Consider the following 21,867-nt stretch of genomic DNA (forward strand, 5'->3'; position numbering starts at 1 on the left):
GGTTACTTATATTTAAACAGCCAGGACAGAGTCAGTGCCCTAAAGTGAGGAGAGTGTAAATCTCCCCGTTACATATATTTAACCAGCCAGCACACAGTCAGTGCCTTAAACTGAAAAGTGTAAATCGCCTGGTTATATATATTGAAAGATCCAGCACAGAGTCAGTGCCCTAAACTGAGGAGAGTGTAAATCTCCTGGTTATATCTATTTAACCAGCCAGCACAGAGTCAGTGCCCTAAAGTGAGGACAGTGTAAATCTCCCCGTTACATATATTTAACCAGCCAGCACACAGTCAGTGCCTTAAACTGAAAAGTGTAAATCGCCTGGTTATATATATTGAAAGATCCAGCACAGAGTCAGTGCCCTAAACTGAGGAGAGTGTAAATCTCCTGGTTATATACATTTAACCAGCCATCACAGACTTAGTGCCCTACACTGAGGACAGAGTAAATCTTCTGGTAATTGATATTTAAACTGCCAGCACAGAGTCAGTGCCCTAAACTGAGGAGAGTGTAAATCTCCTGGTTATATATATTTAACCAGCCAGCACAGACTCAGTGCCCTAAACTGAAGAGAATGTAAAAAAACTGATTAGAGTGTAAATCTCCTGGTTTTATAAATTTAACCAGCCAGCACAGACTCAGTGCCCTAAACTGAGGAGAGTGTTATTCTCCTGGTTATATATATTTAACTAGCCAGCACATACTCAGTGCCCTAAACTGAGGAGAGTGTAAATCTCCTGGTTATATACATTTAACCAGTCAGCACAGAGTTAGTGCCCTAAACTGAATAGAGTGTAAAACTCCTGCTTATATATATTTAACCAGCCAGCACAGAGTCAGTGCACTTAGGTGAGGAGAGTGTAAATCTCCTGGATATATCTATTTAACCAGACAGCACAGAGACAGTACCCTAAATTGAGAAGAGTGTAAATCTCCTGGTTATATATATTTTACCAGCCAGCACATACTCAGTGCCCTAATCTGTGGAGAGTGTAAAACATCAGCTTATATATATTTAACCGGCCTGCACAGAGTGAGTGACCTAAACTGAGGAGAGTGTAAATCTCCTGGTTATATATATTGAAACAGCCAGCACAGAGTCAGTGCCCTAAATTGAGTAGAGTGTAAATCTCCTGTTTATATATATTGAACCAACCAGCACAGAGTCAGTGCCCTAAACTGAGGAGAGTGTAAATCTCCTGTTTATATATATTTAACCAGCCAGTACAGAGTCATTGCCCTAAACAGAGGAGAGTGAAAACCGCCTTGATTGTTATATATTTAATGCGCCAGCACAGAGTCAGTGCCCTACACTGAGGAGAGTGTAAGACTCTTGGTTATATATATTAAACCAGCCAGCCCCGAGTCAAGGCCCCAAACTGAGGAGAGTGTAAATCTTCTGGTTATATATATTTAACCAGACAACACAGAGTCAGTGCCCTAAAGTGAGTAGAGTGTAAATCCCCTGGTTATATATATTTAACCAGCTAGCACAGAGTCAGTGCCCGAAACTGAGGAGAGGGTTACTCTCTGGGTTATATATATTGAACCAGCCAGCACCGAGTCAGTGCCCGAAACAGAGGACAGTGTCAATATTCTGGTTATATATATTTAACCAGCCAGCACAGACTCAGTGCCCAAAACTGAGGAGAGTGTAAATCTTCTGGTTATATATATTTAAACAGACAACACAGAGTCAGTGCACTAACCTGAGTAGAGTGTAAATATCTGGGTTATGTATATTTAAACAGCCAGCGTAGAGTCAGTGCCCGAAACTTCGGAGAGTGTATATCTCCTGATTATATACATATAACCAGCCAGCACAGACTCAGTGCCCTCACCTGAAGAGAGTGTAAATCTCCTGGTTATGTATTTATTTAACCAGCCAGCACAGAGTCATTGCTCTAAACTGAGGAGAGTGTAAATCTGCTGGCTTTTTATTTTTAAACAGCCAGCACAGTGTCAGTGCCATAAACTGAGGAGAGTGTAAATCTCCTGGTGATATATATTTTAACAGCCAGCACAGAATCAGTGCCTAAACTTAGGAGAGTGTAAATCTCCGGGTTGAATACATTTAAACAGCCAGCTTAGAGTCAGTGCCCTAAAATGAGGATAGTGTAAGTCCCCTGGCTAGATATATTCAACCAGACAGCGCAGAGTCAGTGCCCTAAACTGATGAGAATGTACATCTCCTGGTTATATATATTTAACCAGCCAGCACAGACTCAGTGCCCAAAACTGAGGAGAGGGTAAGTCTCCTGGTTATATATATTCAACCAGCCAGCACAGAGTCACTGCCCTGTGGGCGGCACGGTGGCACAGTGGTTAGCACTGCTGCCTCACAGCGCCAGAGACCCGGGTTCAATTCCCGCCTCAGGCGACTCTCTGTGTGGAGTTTGCACATTCTCCCCGTGTCTGCGTGGGTTTCCTCCGGGTGCTCCGGTTTCCTCCCACACTCCAAAGATGTGCAGGTCAGGTGAATTGGCCATGCTAAATTGCCCCTAGTGTTAGGTAAGGGGTAGATGTAGGGGTATGGGTGGGTTGCGCTTCGGCGGGGCGGTGTGGACTTGTTGGGCCGAAGGGCCTGTTTCCACACTGTAAGTAATCTAATCTAAACTGAGGAGAGTGTAAATCTTCTGGTTATATATATTTAAACAGACAACACAGAGTCAGTGCCCGAATCTTCGGAGAGTGTAAACCTCCTGGTTATATACATTTAACCAACCAGGACAGACTCATGCCCTCACCTGAAGAGAGTGTAAATCTCCTGGTTATGTATTTATTTAACCAGCCAGCACAGAGTCATTGCTCTAAACTGAGGAGAGTGTAAATCTGCTTGTTATATATTTTTAAACAGCCAGCACAGTGTCAGTGCCATAAACTGAGTAGAGTGTAAATCTCCTGGTGATATATATTTTAACAGCCAGCACAGAATCAGTGCCTAAACTTAGGAGAGTGTAAATCTCCGGGTTAAATACATTTAAACAGCCAGCTTAGAGTCAGTGCCCTAAAATGAGGATAGTGTAAGTCCCCCGGCTAGATATATTCAACCAGCCAGCGCAGAGTCAGTGACCTAAACTGAGGAGAGTGTAAATCTTCTGGTCATGTATATTCAACCAGCCAGCACAGACTCAGTGCCCTCAACTGAGGAGAGGGTAGGTCTCCTGGTTATATATATTTAACCTGCCAGCACAGATTCATGCCCTAAACTGAGGAGAGATTAAATCTCCTGGTTATATATATTTAACCGGCCAGCACAGATCCATGCCCTAAACTGAGGAGAGTTTAAATCTCCTGGTTATATATATTTAACCAGCCAGCACAAAATCAGTGCCCTCAACTGAGGAGAGCGTAAATCTCCTGGTTAAATATATTTAAACAGCCAGTACAGAGTCATTGCCGTAAACTGAGGAGAGTACAAATCTACCGGTTATATATATTTAACCAGCCAGTGCAGAGTCAGTGCCCTGAACTGAGGAGAGGGTAAGTCTCCTGGTTATTCATATATTTAACCAGCCAACAAAGAAACAGCGCTGTATACTGAGGAGAGAGTAAATCTCCTGGTTATATATATTTAACCAGCCAGCACAGAGTCAGTGCCCTAAACTGAGGAGAGTCTAAGACTCTTGGTAAAATATATTAAACCAGCCAGCCCCGGGTCAAGGCCCCAAACTGAGGAGAGTGTAAATCTTCTGGTTATGTATATTTAACCAGATAACACAGTGGCAGTGCTCTAAAGTGAGTAGAGTGTAAATCCCCTGGTAACATGTATTTAACAAGCCAGCACAGAGTCTTTCCTTAAACTGAGGACAGTGTAAATCTACTGGTTATATATATTTAAACAGCCAGCACAGAGTCAGTGCCCTGAAATAAGGAGAGGGCAAATCCCCTGGTTATATATATTTAACCAGCCAGCACAGTGTCATTGCCCTAAATGGAGAGGGTAAATCTCCTGGTTATATATATTCAACCTGCCAACAGAGAGTCAGTGCCCTAAACTGAGGAGAGAGAAAATCTCCTGGTTATATATATATTTAACCAGCCAGCACAGAGTCAGTGCCCTAATCTGAGGACAGTGTAAATCTCCTGGTTATATATATTTAACCAGCCAGCACAGAGTCAGTGCCCTAAACTGACGAGAGTGTAAATCTCCTGGTTATATGTATTTAAATAGCCAGTGCAGAGTCAGTGCCCTAAACTGAGAGAGGGTAAATCTCACAGTTATATCTATTGAACCAGCCAGCACAGAGACAGTGGCCTAAACTGAGGAGCGTGTAAAACAACTGGTTACTTATATTTAAACAGCCAGGACAGAGTCAGTGCCCTAAAGTGAGGAGAGTGTAAATCTCCCCGTTACATATATTTAACCAGCCAGCACACAGTCAGTGCCTTAAACTGAAAAGTGTAAATCGCCTGGTTATATATATTGAAAGATCCAGCACAGAGTCAGTGCCCTAAACTGAGGAGAGTGTAAATCTCCTGGTTATATCTATTTAACCAGCCAGCACAGAGTCAGTGCCCTAAAGTGAGGACAGTGTAAATCTCCCCGTTACATATATTTAACCAGCCAGCACACAGTCAGTGCCTTAAACTGAAAAGTGTAAATCGCCTGGTTATATATATTGAAAGATCCAGCACAGAGTCAGTGCCCTAAACTGAGGAGAGTGTAAATCTCCTGGTTATATACATTTAACCAGCCATCACAGACTTAGTGCCCTACACTGAGGACAGAGTAAATCTTCTGGTAATTGATATTTAAACTGCCAGCACAGAGTCAGTGCCCTAAACTGAGGAGAGTGTAAATCTCCTGGTTATATATATTTAACCAGCCAGCACAGACTCAGTGCCCTAAACTGAAGAGAATGTAAAAAAACTGATTAGAGTGTAAATCTCCTGGTTTTATAAATTTAACCAGCCAGCACAGACTCAGTGCCCTAAACTGAGGAGAGTGTTATTCTCCTGGTTATATATATTTAACTAGCCAGCACATACTCAGTGCCCTAAACTGAGGAGAGTGTAAATCTCCTGGTTATATACATTTAACCAGTCAGCACAGAGTTAGTGCCCTAAACTGAATAGAGTGTAAAACTCCTGCTTATATATATTTAACCAGCCAGCACAGAGTCAGTGCACTTAGGTGAGGAGAGTGTAAATCTCCTGGATATATCTATTTAACCAGACAGCACAGAGACAGTACCCTAAATTGAGAAGAGTGTAAATCTCCTGGTTATATATATTTTACCAGCCAGCACATACTCAGTGCCCTAATCTGTGGAGAGTGTAAAACATCAGCTTATATATATTTAACCGGCCTGCACAGAGTGAGTGACCTAAACTGAGGAGAGTGTAAATCTCCTGGTTATATATATTGAAACAGCCAGCACAGAGTCAGTGCCCTAAATTGAGTAGAGTGTAAATCTCCTGTTTATATATATTGAACCAACCAGCACAGAGTCAGTGCCCTAAACTGAGGAGAGTGTAAATCTCCTGTTTATATATATTGAACCAGCCAGACAGAGTCAGTGCCCTACACTGAGGAGAGTGTAAGACTCTTGGTTATATATATTAAACCAGCCAGCCCCGAGTCAAGGCCCCAAACTGAGGAGAGTGTAAATCTTCTGGTTATATATATTTAACCAGACAACACAGAGTCAGTGCCCTAAAGTGAGTAGAGTGTAAATCCCCTGGTTATATATACTTAACCAGCTAGCACAGAGTCAGTGCCCTAAACTGAGGAGAGGGTAACTCTCTGGGTTATATATATTGAACCAGCCAGCACCGAGTCAGTGCCCGAAACAGAGGACAGTGTCAATATTCTGGTTATATATATTTAACCAGCCAGCACAGACTCAGTGCCCAAAACTGAGGAGAGTGTAAATCTTCTGGTTATATATATTTAAACAGACAACACAGAGTCAGTGCACTAACCTGAGTAGAGTGTAAATATCTGGGTTATGTATATTTAAACAGCCAGCGTAGAGTCAGTGCCCGAAACTTCGGAGAGTGTATATCTCCTGATTATATACATATAACCAGCCAGCACAGACTCAGTGCCCTCACCTGAAGAGAGTGTAAATCTCCTGGTTATGTATTTATTTAACCAGCCAGCACAGAGTCATTGCTCTAAACTGAGGAGAGTGTAAATCTGCTGGCTTTTTATTTTTAAACAGCCAGCACAGTGTCAGTGCCATAAACTCAGTAGAGTGTAAATCTCCTGGTTATATATATTTTAACAGCCAGCACAGAATCAGTGCCTAAACTTAGGAGAGTGTAAATCTCCGGGTTGAATACATTTAAACAGCCAGCTTAGAGTCAGTGCCCTAAAATGAGGATAGTGTAAGTCCCCCGGCTAGATATATTCAACCAGCCAGCGCAGAGTCAGTGACCTAAACTGAGGAGAGTGTAAATCTTCTGGTCATGTATATTCAACCAGCCAGCACAGACTCAGTGCCCAAAACTGAGGAGAGGGTAAGTCTCCTGGTTATATATATTCAACCAGCCAGCACAGAGTCACTGCCCTAAACTGAGGAGAGTGTAAATCTTCTGGTTATATATATTTAAACAGACAACACAGAGTCAGTGCACTAACCTGAGTAGAGTGTAAATATCCTGGTGAGATATAATTAAACAGCCAGCGCAGAGTCAGTGCCCGAATCTTCGGAGAGTGTAAATCTCCTGGTTATATACATTTAACCAACCAGGACAGACTCATGCCCTCAACTGAAGAGAGTGTAAATCTCCTGGTTATGTATTTATTTAACCAGCCAGCACAGAGTCATTGCTCTAAACTGAGGAGAGTGTAAATCTGCTGGTTATATATTTTTAAACAGCCAGCACAGTGTCAGTGCCATAAACTGAGGAGAGTGTAAATCTCCTGGTGATATATATTTTAACAGCCAGCACAGAATCAGTGCCTAAACTTAGGAGAGTGTAAATCTCCGGGTTGAATACATTTAAACAGCCAGCTTAGAGTCAGTGCCCTAAAATGAGGATAGTGTAAGTCCCCCGGCTAGATTTATTCAACCAGCCAGCGCAGAGTCAGTGACCTAAACTGAGGAGAGTGTAAATCTTCTGGTCATGTATATTCAACCAGCCAGCACAGACTCAGTGCCCTCAACTGAGGAGAGGGTAGGTCTCCTGGTTATATATATTTAACCGGCCAGCACAGATTCATGCCCTAAACTGAGGAGAGTTTAAATCTCCTGGTTATATATATTTAACCGGCCAGCACAGATCCATGCCCTAAACTGAGGAGAGTTTAAATCTCCTGGTTATATATATTTAACCAGCCAGCACAAAATCAGTGCCCTCAACTGAGGAGAGCGTAAATCTCCTGGTTAAATATATTTAAACAGCCAGCACAGAGTCAGTGCCGAAAACTGAGGAGAGTGTAAATCTCCTGGTTATACATATTTAACCAGCCAGTACAGAGTCATTGCCGTAAACTGAGGAGAGTACAAATCTACCGGTTATATATATTTAACCAGCCAGTGCAGAGTCAGTGCCCTGAACTGAGGAGAGGGTAAGTCTCCTGGTTATTCATATATTTAACCAGCCAACAAAGAAACAGCGCTGTATACTGAGGAGAGAGTAAATCTCCTGCTTATATATATTTAACCCGCCAGCACAGACTCAGTGCCCTAAACTGAGGAGAGTGTGAATCTCCTGGTTGTATATATTTGACCATCCAGCACGGAGCCACTGCCCTAAACTCAGGAGAGTGAAAAACAACTGGTTATATAAATTAAACCAGCCAGCTCAGGCTCAGTGCCCTAAACTGAATAGAGTTTAAAACTCCTTGTGAAATATATTTAACCAGCCAGCGCAGAGTCAGTGCCATAAACTGAGGAGAGTGTAATTTTCCTGGTTATATATATTTAACCAGCCAGCACAGTCAGGGCCCGAAACTGAGGAGAGTGAAAAACCCCTGGTTATATACATTTAACCATCCAACACAGAGTCAGTGCGCTAAATGGAGGACAGTGTAAATCTCCTGGGTATATATATTTAACCAGTCAGCACTGACTCAATGCCCTAAAGTGAGGAGAGATTAAATCTCCTGCTTATATATATGTAACCAGTCAGCACAGATTCAATTATCTCAACTGAGGAGAGTGTAAAACTTCCAGTTATATATATTTAACCAGCCAGCCCAGAGTCAGTGTCCTGAACTGAGAAGAGTGTAAAACAACTGTTTAGATATATACTTAACCAGCCAGCACAGAGTCAGTGCCCTAAACTGAATAGAGTGCAAAACTCCTGGTTATATATATTTTACCAGCCAGCACAGAGTCAGTCCCCGAAACTGAGGAGAGTGGAAATCTCCTTGAGATATATATTGAACCAGACAGCACAGAGTCAGTTCCCTACATTGAGGAGAGTGTAAAACTAATCTTTATATATACATAACCAGCCAGGACCGAGTCAGTGCCCTAAACTCAGGAGAGTGTAAATCTCCTGGTTGCATATATTTAACCAGCCAGCACAGAGTCAGTGCACTAAGGTGAGAAGAGTGTAAATCTCCTGGATGTATCTATTTAACCAGACAGCACAGACTCAGTGCCCTAAATTGTGCAGAGTATAAATCTCCTGGTTATATATATTTAACCAGCCAGCACAGACTCAGTGCCCTAAACTGAGTACAGTGTAAATCTCCTGGTTATATCTGTTGAACCAACCAGCACAGAGTCAGTGCCCTAAACTGAGGACACTGTAAATCTCCTGGTTATATATATTGAACCAGCAAGCACAGAGTCAGTGCCCGAACCTCAGAAGAGTGTATATCTGCTGGTTATTTATATTTAACCAGCCAGCACGGACTCAGTGCCCTAAACTGAGGAGAGTATAAATCTCCTGGTTATATATATTGAACCAGCCAGCACAGAGTCAGTGCTCTGGACTGAGGAGAGTGTAAAACAACTGGATTTATATATATATTGAACCAGCCAGCAGAGACTCAGTGCCCTAAACTGAGGTGACAGTAAACTCCTAGTTATATATATTGAACCAGCCAACAGAGAGTCAGTGCGCTAAACCGAGGACAGTGTAAATCTCCTGGTTATATATATATATTGAACCAGCCAGAACAGAGTCAGTGCCCTAGACTGAGGAGAGTGCAATTCTCCTGGTTATGTATATATAAACTCCCAGCACAGAGTCAGTGCCATAAACTGAGGACAGTGTAAATGTTCCGGTTATATATATTGAACCAGCCAGCAAAGACTCAGTGTCCTAAACCGAGGAGAGTGTACTTCTCCTGGTTATATATATTTAACCAGCCAGCACAGACTCAGTGCCCTAAACTGAAGAGAGTGCAAAAATCCTGGTTATATATATTTAACCAGCCACACAGAGTCAGTCCCCTAAACTTAATACAGTGCAAAACTGCTGGTTTTGTATATTTAACCAGCCAGCACAGAGTCAGTGCCCTAAACTGAGGACAGTGGAAATTTTCTGGTTATATATATTTAACCAGCCAACACAGACTCAGTGCCCTAAACTGAAGAGAGTGCAAAAATCCTGGTTATATATATTTAACAAGCCAGCACAGACTCAGTGCCCTAAACTGAAGAGAATGTAAAAATACTGGTTATATATATTAAACTAGCTGGCACAGAGTCAGTGCCCTAAACTGAGGAGAGTGTAAATCTCCTGGTTATATATATTTAACCAGCCAGCACAGCCTCAGTGCCCTAAACTGAGGAGAGTGTAAAACAACTGATTATATATATTTAACCAGACAGGACAGACTCAGTGCCCTAAACTGAAGAGAGTGTAAAACTCATGGTTATATATATTGAACCAGCCAGCACAGAGTCAGTGTCCTAAACTGAGGAGAGTGGAAAAAAACTGGTTATATATATTTAACCAGCCAGCACAGACTCAGTGCCCTAAACTGAAGAGAGTGTAAAACTCCTGGTTTTCTATATTTAACCAGGAAGCACAGAGTCAGTGCCCTAAACTGAGGAGAGTGTAAATCTCCTGGTTTATATATATATTTAACCAGCCAGCACACAGTCAGTGCCCTAAACTGAGGAGAGTATAAATCTCCAAGTTATATAGATTTATCTAGCCAGCACAGAAACAGTGCCCTAAACTGAGGAGAGTGTAAATCTCCTGCGTATATATATTTAACCAGCCAGCACAGAGTCAGTGCCCTAAACCGACAACATAGTAAATCTTCTGGTAATATGTATTGAACCAGCCAGCACAGACTCAGTGCCCTAAACAGAGGAGAGTGTAAATCTCCTGGTTATATATATTGAACCAGCTAGCACAGACTCAGATCCCTAAACTGAGGAAAGAGTAAACTCGTGGTTATAGATCTTGAACCAGCCAACACACAGTCAGTGCCTAAACTGAATCGAGTGTAACACCCTTGAGATACATATTTAACCAGCCAGCAAAGAGTCAGTGCCCTAAACTGAGGAGACTTTAAAACATCTGGTTATATATATTTAACCAGCCAGCGAAGGCTCACTGCCCGAAACTGAGGAGAGCGTAATGCTCCTGGTTATATATATATATAGCCAGCCAGCACAGATTCAATGCCCTAAACTGAGGACAGTGTAAATCTCCTGGTTTTATGTATTTAACCAGCCGGCACAGACTCAGTGCCCTAAACTGAGGAGAGTGTAAAACTCCTGGTTATATATATTAAACCAGCCAGCACAGAGTCAGTGCCCTAAACTGAGGACAGTGTAAAACTCTTGGGTATATATATTTCACCAGCCAGCACAGAGTCAGTGCCCTAAACTGAGGACAGCGTAAATCTTCTGGTAATATATATTAAACCAGCCAGCACAGAGTCAGTGCCCTAAACTGAGGACAGTGTTAATCTCCTGGTTATATATATATCACCAGCCAGCACAGAGTCTGTGCCCTAAACTGAAGATAGCGTAAAACAACTGGTTTTATATATTTAATCAGCCAGCACAGACTCAGTGGCCTCGACTGATGAGAGTGTAAATCTCCTGGTTACATATATTTAACCAGCCAGCCATGAGTCAGTGCACTTAGGTGATTCGAGTGTAAATCTCCTGGATATATCTATTTAACCAGCCAGCACAGAGACATTGCATAAAATTGAGGAGAGTGTAAATCTTCTGGTTGTATATATTTAAACAGCCAGCACAGAGTCAGTGCCCTAAACTCAGGAGAGTGTAAAATATCAGGTAATATATAATTATTCGGCCTCCACAGAGTGTGTGATCTAAACTGAGGAGATGTAACCAGCCAGCACAGATTCAGTGCCCTAGACTGTGGAGAGAGTAAATCTACTGGTTATATACATATTTAACCAGAGGGCACAGATTCAGTGCCCTAGACTGTGGAGAGAGTAAATCTACTGGTTATATACATATTTAACCAGAGGGCACAGATTCAGTGCCCTAGACTGTGGAGAGAGTAAATCTACTGGTTATATACATATTTAACCAGAGGGCACAGATTCAGTGCCCTAAACCGAGGAGAGTGTAAATCTCCTGTTTATATATATATTTAACTAGCCAACACAGACTTAGTGCCCTAAACTGAGGAGAGTGTAAATCTCCTGGTTATATCTATTGAATCAGCCAGCACGGAGCCAATGCCCTGAACTCAGGAGAGTGTAAAATATCAGGTTATATACAATTAACCGGCCTGCACAGATTCAGTGCCCTAAACTGAAGAGAGTGTAAGTCTTCTGGTTATATGTATTGAACCAGCCAGCACAGAGTCAGTGCCCTAAACCGAGGAGAGTGTAAATCTCCTGGTTATATATATTTAAGCAGCCAGTGCAGAGTCAGTGGCCGAAACTGAGGAGAGTATAAAACAACTGGTTTTTTATATTTAAGAAGCCAGCACAGACTCAGTGCCAGCCAGCACAGAGTCAGTGCCCTTAACTGAGGAGAGTGTAAATCTCCTTTTTATATATATTAAACCAGACAGCACAGAGTCAGTGCCCTCAACTGTGGACAGGGTAAATCTCCTGGTTATATTTATTGAACCAGCCAGCACTGAGTCAGTGCCCGAAATTGAGGGCAGTGTAAATCTCCTGGTTATATATATTGAACCAGCCAGCACAGAGTCAGTGCCAGAAACTGAGGAGAGTGTAAAACCACTGTTTATATATACTTAAGCAGCCAGCACAGAGTCAGAGCCCAAAACCTCATAGAGTGTAAAACTCCTGGTGAGATATATTTAACCAGCCAGCACAGAGTCAGTGCCCTAAACTGAGGAGAGTGTAAATCTCCTGGCTTTATACATTTAAACAGTCAGCACAGAGTCATTGCCTTAAACTGAATACAGTGTAAAACTCCTGCTTAGATATATTTAACCTGCCAGCACGGACGCAGTGCCCTCAACTGATGAGAGTGTAAATCTCCTGGTTACATATATTTAATGAGCCAGCACAGAGTCAGTGCACTTAGATGAGGAGAGTGTACATCTCCTGGATATATCTATTTAACCAGACAGAACAGAGTCAGTGCCCTAAATTGTGGGGAGTGTAAATCTCCTAGTTATATATATTTAACGAGCCAGCACAGAGTGAGTCCCCGAAACTGAGGAGAGTGTAAACCTCCTGGTTCTATAAATTTAACCAGTCAGCACAGAGATAGTGCCCTAAAATGAGGAGAGTTTAAAAATCCTGGTTATGTATATTTAACCAGCCCGCACGCAGTCAGTGTCCAAAACTGAGGAGGGTGTAAATCTCCTGGTTATATTTTTTTAAACCAGCCATCTCAGAGTCAGTGCCCGAAACCGAGGAGAGTGTAAAACAACAGGTTATATGTGTTGAACCAGCCAGCACAGAGTCAGAGCCCCAAACTGAACAGTGTGTAAAATTACTGGTTATATATATTGAACAAGCCAGCAGATAGTCAGTGCCCTAAACTGAGGAGAGTGTAAAACAACTGGGAATATATATTTAACCAGACAGCACAGAGTCCGTGCCCTAAACTGAGTACACTGTAAATCTTCTGGTTCTATATATTGAAACAGCCAACAGAATCAGTGCCCTAAACTGAACAGAGTGTAAAACAACTGGTTATATATATTTAACCAGCCAGCACAGAGGCAGAGCCCCAAACTGAATAGTGTGTAAAATTCCTGGTTATATATATTGAACAAGCCAGCAGATAGTCAGTGCCCTAAACTGAGGAGAGTGTAAAACAACTGGGAATATATATTTAACCAGCCAGCACAGAGTCAGTGCCCAAACTGAGGACAGTGTAAATGTCCTGGGTATATACATTGAACAAACCAGCACAGAGTCAGTGCCCTGAACTGAGAAGAGTGTAAATATCCTGGTTATATACATTGAACCAGCCAGCACTGAGCCAGTGCCCTAAACTGAGGAGAGTGTAAATATTCTCTTTATAAATATTAAACCAGCCAGCGCAGAGTCAGTGCCCAAAACTGAGGAGAGTGTAAATATTCCCTCAAATATATTAAACCAGCCAGCACAGACTCAGTGCCCTAAACTGAGTAGAGTCTAAATCTCCAGGTTATATATATTGAACCAACCAGCACAGAGTCAGTGCACTAAACTGAGAAGAGTGTCTATCTGCTGGTTATATATATTTAACCAGCCAGTACAGACTCAGTGCCTGAAACTGAGGCCAGTGTAAATATCCTGGTTATATATATTGAACCAGCCAGCACTGAGCCAGTGCCCTATACTGAGGAGAGTGTAAATATTCTCTTTATAAATATTAAACCAGCCAGCGCAGAGTCAGTGCCCTAAACTGAGGAGAGTGTCAATATGCCCTTAAATATATTAAACCAGCCAGCACAGACTCAGTGCCCTAAACTGAGGAGAGTGTAAATCTCCAGGTTATATATATTGAACCAACCAGGACAGAGTCAGTGCCCTCAACTGAGGAGAGGGTAAATCTCCTGGTGATATATATTGAACCAGCCAGGACCGAGTCAGTGCCCTAAACTGAGGAGAGTGTAAAACTCCGGGTTATATATATTTAACCAGCCAGCACAGACTCAGTGCCCGAAACTGAATTGAGTGTAAAACTCCGTGTTGTATATATTGAACCAGCCAGCACAGAGTCAGTGCCCGAAACTGAGGATAGTGTAAATCCCCTGGTTATATGTATTGAACCAGCCAGCACAGAGTCAGTGCCATAAACTGTGGAGAGGGTAAATCTCCTGGTGATATATATTGAACCAGCCAGGACTGAGTCAGTGCCCTAAACTGAGGAGAGTGTAAAAAACTGGTTGTAGACAGTTCATCAGCCAGCACAGAGTCAGAGCCCTAAACTGAATGGAGTGTTAAACTCCTGGTTATATACATTGAACCAGCCCACACAGAGTCAGTGCCCTAAACTGAGGAGAGTGCAAAACAACTGGTTATATATATTTAACCAGCCAGCACAGAGTCAGACCCCAAAACTGAGGAGAGTTTACATCTCCTGGTTATGTATATTTAACCAGTCAGCACAAAGCCACTGCCCTAAACTCAGGACATGTAAATCTGCTGGTTATACATTTGGAACCAGCCAGCATAGATTCAGTGCCCTAAACTGAGGAGAGTGTAAAACTTCTGGTGAGATATATTGAATCAGCCAGCACAGAGTCAGTGCCCTAAACTGAATGAAGTGGAAAACTCCTGTTTATATATATTGAACCATCCAGCACAGAGTGAGGGCACTTAGGTGAGGAGAGTGTAAATCTCCTGGTTATATATATTTAACCAGACTGCACAGAGTCAGTGCCCTAAGCTGAGCTCATTGTAAATCACCTGGTTATATATGTTCAACCAGCCAGCACAGAGTCAGTGCCCTAAACTGAGGAGAGTGTAAAACTCCTGGTTATATATATTTGACCAGCCAGCACAGAGTCAGTGCCCTAAACTGAGGAGAGTGTAAAACCCCTGGTTATAAATAGTTAACCAGCCAGCACAGAGTCATTGCCCTAAACTGAGGAGAGTGTAAATCTCCTCGTTTTATAGAGATACTCAACCAACCAGCAGAGAGCCAGCGCCCTAAACTGAGGAATTTGTAAATCTCCACGTTATATCTGTTTAACCAGCCAGCAGAGAGTCAATGCCCTAAACTGAGGAGAGTGTAAAACAACTGGTTATATATATTTAACCAGCCAACACAGAGTGAGAGCCGTATCCAGAAGAGAGTGTAAAACACCTGGTTATATATATTGAACCAGCCAGCAAAGACTCGGTGCCCTAAACTAGGGTGAGTGTAAATCTCCTGGTTATATCTATTTAACCAGACATCACAGAGTCATTGCCCGAAACTGAGGAGATTTTCAATCTTCTGGTTATATATATTTAACCATCCAGCACAGAGTCAATGCCCTAAAGTGAGGACAGTGTAAATCTCCTGGTTATATATATTGAACCATCCAGCACAGAGTCAGTGCCCTAAACTGAAAACAGTGTAAAACAACTGGTTCGATATATTTTATCAGCCAGCACAGCATCAGAGCCCTAAACAGAATATAGTGTAAAACTCCTGGTTATATATATTTAACCAGGCAGCATAGAGTGATTGCCCTAAACTGAGGACAGTGTAAATCGCCTGTTTATATATATTGAACCTGCCAGCCACAGAGTCAGTGCCCTAAACTGAGGAGAGTGTAAATCTCCTGGTTTTATCTATTCAACCAGACAGCACACAGTCAGTGCACTAATCTGAGGACAGTCAAAATCTCCTTGTTATACATATAAAATCAGCCAGCACAGAGTCACAGCCCTAAACTGAGGACAGTGTAAATCTCCTGGTTATGTATATTTAACCAGTCAGCAAAGAGCCATTGCCCTAAACTGAGGACATTGTAAATCTCCTGGTTATATATATTTACCCAGACAGCACAGAGTCAGTGCCCTAAATTGAACAGAGTGTAAATCTCCTGGTTACATATATTTAACCAGACAGCACAGAGTCAGTGCCCTAATCTGAGGACAGTGTAAATCTCCTGGTTATAGATATTGAACCAGCCAGAACAGAGTCTGAGCCTTAAACTGAATAGAGTGTAAAAGTCCTGGTTACATGTATTGAACCAGCCAGCACAGACTCAGTGCCCGAAACTGAATCGGGTGTAAAACACCTGGTTATATGTATTTAAACAAACAGCACAGAGTCAGTGCCCTAATCTGAGGACATTGTAAATCTCCTGGTTATATATATTTACACAGACAGAACAGAGTCAGTGCCCTAAAATGAATAGAGTGTAAAACTCCTGGTTATATATATTTAACGAGACAGCACAGAGTCAGTGCCCTAAACTGAGGCCAGTGTAAATCTCCTGGTTAGATATGTTGAACCAGCCAGCTCAGAGTCAATGCCCTAAACTGAGGAGATTGTAAATCGCCTGGTTTTATGTAGATATTCAACCAGCCAGCACAGTGTCATTGCACTTATTTGAGGAGAGTGTAAATCTCCTGGTTATATATATTGGACCAGCCAGCACAGAGTCAGTGCACTTAGGTGAGGAGAGTGTAAATCTCCTGGTTATATATATTGAACCAGCCAGCACAGAGTCAGTGCACTTAGGTGAGGACAATGTAAAGCACAGAGTCATTGCACTAAACTGAGGAGATTGTAAAACAAATGGCTATATATATTGAACCAGCCAGCACAGAGTCACAGCCCTAAACTGAATAGAGTGTGAAACTCCTGGTTATATATATTTAACCAGCCTGCTCAGACTCAGTGCCCGAAACTGAATCGGGTGTAAAACACCTGGTTATATATATTTAAACAAACAGCACAGAGTCAGTGTCCTAATCTGAGGACATTGCAAATCTCCTGGTTATATATATTTACCCAGCATATAACTCCTGGGTATATACATTGAACTATCCAGCACAGAGTCAGTGCCCTAAACTGAGGACAGTGTAAATCTCCTGGTTATACATATAGTTAACCAGCCAGCTCAGAGTCAGAGCCCGAAACTGAATCGAGTGTAAAACTCCTGGTTAGATATATTGAAACAGACAGCACAGAATCAGAGCCCTGAACCTGAATAGATTGTAAAACTCCTGGTAATATATGTATAAAATCAGCCAGCACAGAGTCACAGCCCTAAACTGAGGACAGTGTAAATCTCCTGGTTATATATATTTACCCAGACAGCACAGACTCAGTGCCCGATATTGAATAGAGTGTAAATCTCCTGGTTATATATATTTAACCAGACAGCACAGAGTCAGTGCCCTAATCTGAGGAAAGTGTAAATCTCCTGGTTATATATATTGAACCAGCCAGAACAGAGTCAGAGCCCTAAACTGAATAGAGTGTAAAACTCCTGGTAATATATATTTAACCAGCCAACACAGACTCAGTGCCCGAAACTGAATCGGGTGTAAAACACCTGGTTATATATATTTAAACAAACAGCACAGAGTCAGTGCTCTAATCTGAGGACATTGTAAATCTCCTGGTTATATATATTTACACAGACAGCACAGAGTCAGTGCCCTAAACTGAGGACAGTGTAAATCGCCTGGTTATATATGTTGAACCAGCCAGCTCAGAGTCAGTGCCCTAAACGGAGGAGATTGTAAATCGCCTGGTTTTATGTAGATATTTAACCAGCCAGCACAGTGTCATTGCTATAAACTGAAGACAGTGTAAATCACCTGGTTATATATATTGAACCAGCCAACACAGTCTCGGTGCCCTAAACTGAGGAGAGTGTAAATCTCCTGGTTACATATATTTAACCAGCCAGCACAGAGTCAGTGCACTTAGGTGAGGAGAGTGTAAATGTCCTTGTTATATATATTTAACCAGACAGCACAGGGTCATTGCCCTAAACTGAGGACATTGCAAATCTCCTGGTTATACATATTTACCCAGACAGCACACAGTCAGTGCCCTAAATTTAATAGAGTGTAAAACTCCTGGTTATATATATTTAACCAGCCAGCACAGAGTCAGTGCCCTAACCTGAGGACAGTGTAAATTTCCTGGTTATATATATTCAACTATCCAGCACAGAGTCAGAGCCCTAAACTGAGAAGAGTGTAAATCTCCTGGTTATATCTATTGAAACAGACAGCACAGAGTCAGTGCCCTAAACTGAGGACAGTGTAAATCTTCTGGTTATATACATTGAACAAACCAGCACAGAGTCAGTGCCCGAAACTGAGGAGAGTGTAAAACGCCTGGTTATCTCTATTTAACCAGCCAGCACAGAGTCAGTGCCCTAAACTGAGGACAGTGTAAATATCCTGGTTATATATATTTAACCTGTCAGCACAGAGTCAGTACCCTGAACTGAGGACAGTGAAAATATCCTGGTTATATACATTGAACCAGCCAGCACTGAGTCAGTGCCCTAAACTGAGGAGAGTGTAAATATTCTCTTAAATATATTAAACCACCCAGCACAGACTCAGTGCCCTAAACTGAGAACAGTGTAAAACAACTGATTCGATATATTTTACCAGCCAGCACAGACTCAGTGCCCTAAACTTGGAGAGTGTAAATCTCCTGATTTTATATATTGAACCAGCCAGCACAGTGTCAGTGCCCTAAACTGAGGAGAGTGTAAAAGAAGTGGTTATATATATTTAACCAGCCAGCACAGAGTCAGAACCCTAAACTGAATAGAGAGTAAAACACCTGGTTATATATATTGAACCAGCCAGCACAGAGTCAGTGCCCTGAACTGAGGAGAGGGTAAAACAACTGGTTATATATATTTAACCAGCCAGCACAGAGTCAGTGCCCAAAACTGAGGAATGTGTCAATCTCCTCAATATATATATTTAACCAGCCAGCACAGAGTCAGTGCCCTAAATTGTGGATTGTGTAAATCTCCTGGTTAGAAATATTTAAGCAGCCAGCGCAGAGTCAGTGCACTAAACTTAGGAGAGTGTAAATATCCTGGTGAGATATATTTAAGCAGCCAGCACAGAGTCAGTGCCCTGAACTGAGGAGTGTGTAAAGCTCCTGGTTTTATATATTTAACCAGCCAGCACATAGTCAGTGCCCTAAACTGAGGAGAGTGTAATTCTCCTGGTTACATATATTGAACCAGCCAGCAGAGAGTCAGTGCCCTAAACTGAGGAGAGTGTAAATCTCCTGGTTATATATATTTAACCAGACAGCACAGAGTCAGTGCCCTCAACTGATGACAGTGTAAATCTCCTGGTTGTATATATTGAACCAGCCAGCAGAGAGTCAGTGCCCTAAACTGAATAGAGTGAAAAACCCCTGGCTATATATATATATATATAAAACCAGCCAGCACAGACTCACAGCCCTAAACTGAGGACTGTGCATATCTCCTGGTTATATATATTTAACCAGTAAGCAAAGAGTCAGTGCCCTAAACTGAGGAGTGTGTAAAACTCCTGGTTATATATATTTAAACAGCCAGCACACACTCTGTGCCCTCAACTGAGGATAGTGTAAATCTCCTGGTTACATATATTGAACCAGCCAGCACAGAGTCAGTGCCCTAAACTGAGTAGAGTGTAAAACACCTGGTTATATATATTTAATCAGCTAGCACAGAGTCAGTGCCCTAAACTGAGGACAGTGTAAATCTCCTGGTTATATATATTTAACCGGACTGTGTGAAACGGACTGGTAAGCTAGAAGAGATACTTGTTAGGAAGGAAGATGTGTTGGACATTTTGAACAACTTGAGGATAGACAATTCCCCCGGGCCGGACGGGATATATACTAGGATTATGTGGGAAGCAAGATAGGAAATTGCAGTACCATTGGCAGTGATCTTCTCATCTTCACTGGCAACGGGGGTGGTACCAGGGGACTGGAGAGTAGCGAATGTTGTGCCCGTGTTCAAAAAAGGGAATAGGGATAACCCCGGGAATTACAGGCCAGTTAGTCTTACTTCTGTGGTAGGCAAAGTAATGGAAAGGGTACTGAGGGATAGGATTTACGAGTATCTGGAAACACATTGCTTGATTAGGGACAGCCAGCACGGATTTGTGAAGGGTAGGTCTTGCCTTACAAGTCTTATTGAATTCTTCGAGGAGCTGACCAAGCATGTGGATGAGGGTAGAGCAGTGGATGTAGTGTACATGGATTTTAGTAAGGCATTTGATAGGGTTCCCCATGGTAGGCTTATGCGGAAAGTCAGGAGGCATGGGATAGAGGGAAATTTGGCCAATTGGATAGAAAACTGGCTAACCGGTCGAAGTCAGAGAGTGGTGGGAGATGGTAAATATTCAGCCTGGAGCCCAGTTACAAGTGGAGTTCCGCAGGGATCAGTTCTGGGTCCTCTGCTGTTTGTAATTTTTATTAATGACTTGGATGAGGGAGTCGAAGGGTGGGTCAGTAAATTTGCAGATGATACGAAGATAGGTGGAGTTGTGGACAGTGAGGAGGGCATTTGTCATTTGCAAAAGGACTTAGATATGATACAGAGCTGGGCTGAGGAGTGGCAGATGGAGTTCAACCCTGCCAAGTGTGAGGTTGTCCATTTTGGAAGAACAAATAAGAATGCGGAATACAGGGTTAATGGTAGGGTTCTTAGTCAGGTGGAAGAACAGAGGGATCTTGGGGTCTATGTACATAGATCTTTGAAAGTTGCCACTCAGGTGGATAGAGTTTGTAAGAAGTCCTATGGTGTATTATCGTTCATTAGCAGAGGGATTGAATTCAAGAGTCATGAAGTGATGTTGCAGCTGTACAGGGCTTTGGTTAGACCACATTTGGAGTACTGTGTGCAGTTCTGGTCGCCTCACTTTAGGAAAGATGTGGAAGCTTTGGAGAGGGTGCAGAGAAGATTTACCAGGATGTTGCCTGGAATGGAGAATAGGTCGTACGAGGATAGGTTGAGAGTTCTCGGCCTTTTCTCGTTGGAACGGCGAAGGATGAGGGGTGACTTGATAGAGGTTTATAAGATGATCAGGGGAATAGATAGAGTAGACAGTCAGAAACTTTTTCCCCGGGTACAACAGAGTGTTACAAGGCGACATAAATTTAAGGTGAAGGGTGGAAGGTATAGGGGAGATGTCAGGGGTGGGTTCTTTACCCAGAGAGTGATGGGGGCATGGAATGCGCTGCCCGTGTGAGTGGTAGAATCAGAATCATTGGCGACCTTTAAGCAGCATTTGGATAGGTACATGGATGGGTGCAGAATCTAGGATAGAGGTACGGCACAACATCGTGGGCCGAAGGGCCTGTTCTGTGCTGTATTGTTCTATGTTCTATGTTCTATGTTCTCTATATTGAACCAGCCAGCACAGATTAAATGCCCTAAACTGAGGAGAGTGTAAATATGCTGGTTATCAATATTTAACGAGCCAGCACAGAGTCAGTGCCCTAAACTGAGGAGAGTGTAAAACACCTGGTTATATATATTTAACCAGCCAGCACAGAGTCAGTGCCCTAAACTGAAGACTGTGTAAATCTCCTGGTTATATATATTGAACCAGCCAGCACAGAGTCAGTGCCCTAAACTGAGGAGTGTGTAAAACTCCTGGTTATATATATTTAACCAGCCAGCACAATGTCATTGCCCTTAACTGAGGACAGTGTAAATCTCCTGGTTATATATATTGAACCAGCCACCACAGACCCGGTGCCCTAAACTGAGGAGAGTGTAAATCTCCTGGTTACATATATTTAACCAGCCGGCACAAAGTCAGTGCACTTAGCTAAGGAGAGGGTAAATCTCCTGGTTATGTATATTTAACCAGCCAGCACAGAGTCAGTGCCCTAAACTGAGAACAGTGTAAAGCTCCTGGTTATATATATTGAACCAGCCAGCACAGAGTCAGTGCCCTAAACTGAGAATAGTGTAAATCTCCTGGTTTTGTATATTTAACCAGTCAGCAGAGTCAGTTCCCTAATCGCAGGACAGTGAAAATCTCCTGGTTATATATATTGAACCGGCCAGGACAGAGTTAGTGGCCTAAACTGAAGGGAG

Source organism: Chiloscyllium punctatum, chromosome 23 (genome assembly GCF_047496795.1).
Source record: "Chiloscyllium punctatum isolate Juve2018m chromosome 23, sChiPun1.3, whole genome shotgun sequence".
NCBI classification, from domain to species: domain Eukaryota; kingdom Metazoa; phylum Chordata; class Chondrichthyes; order Orectolobiformes; family Hemiscylliidae; genus Chiloscyllium; species Chiloscyllium punctatum.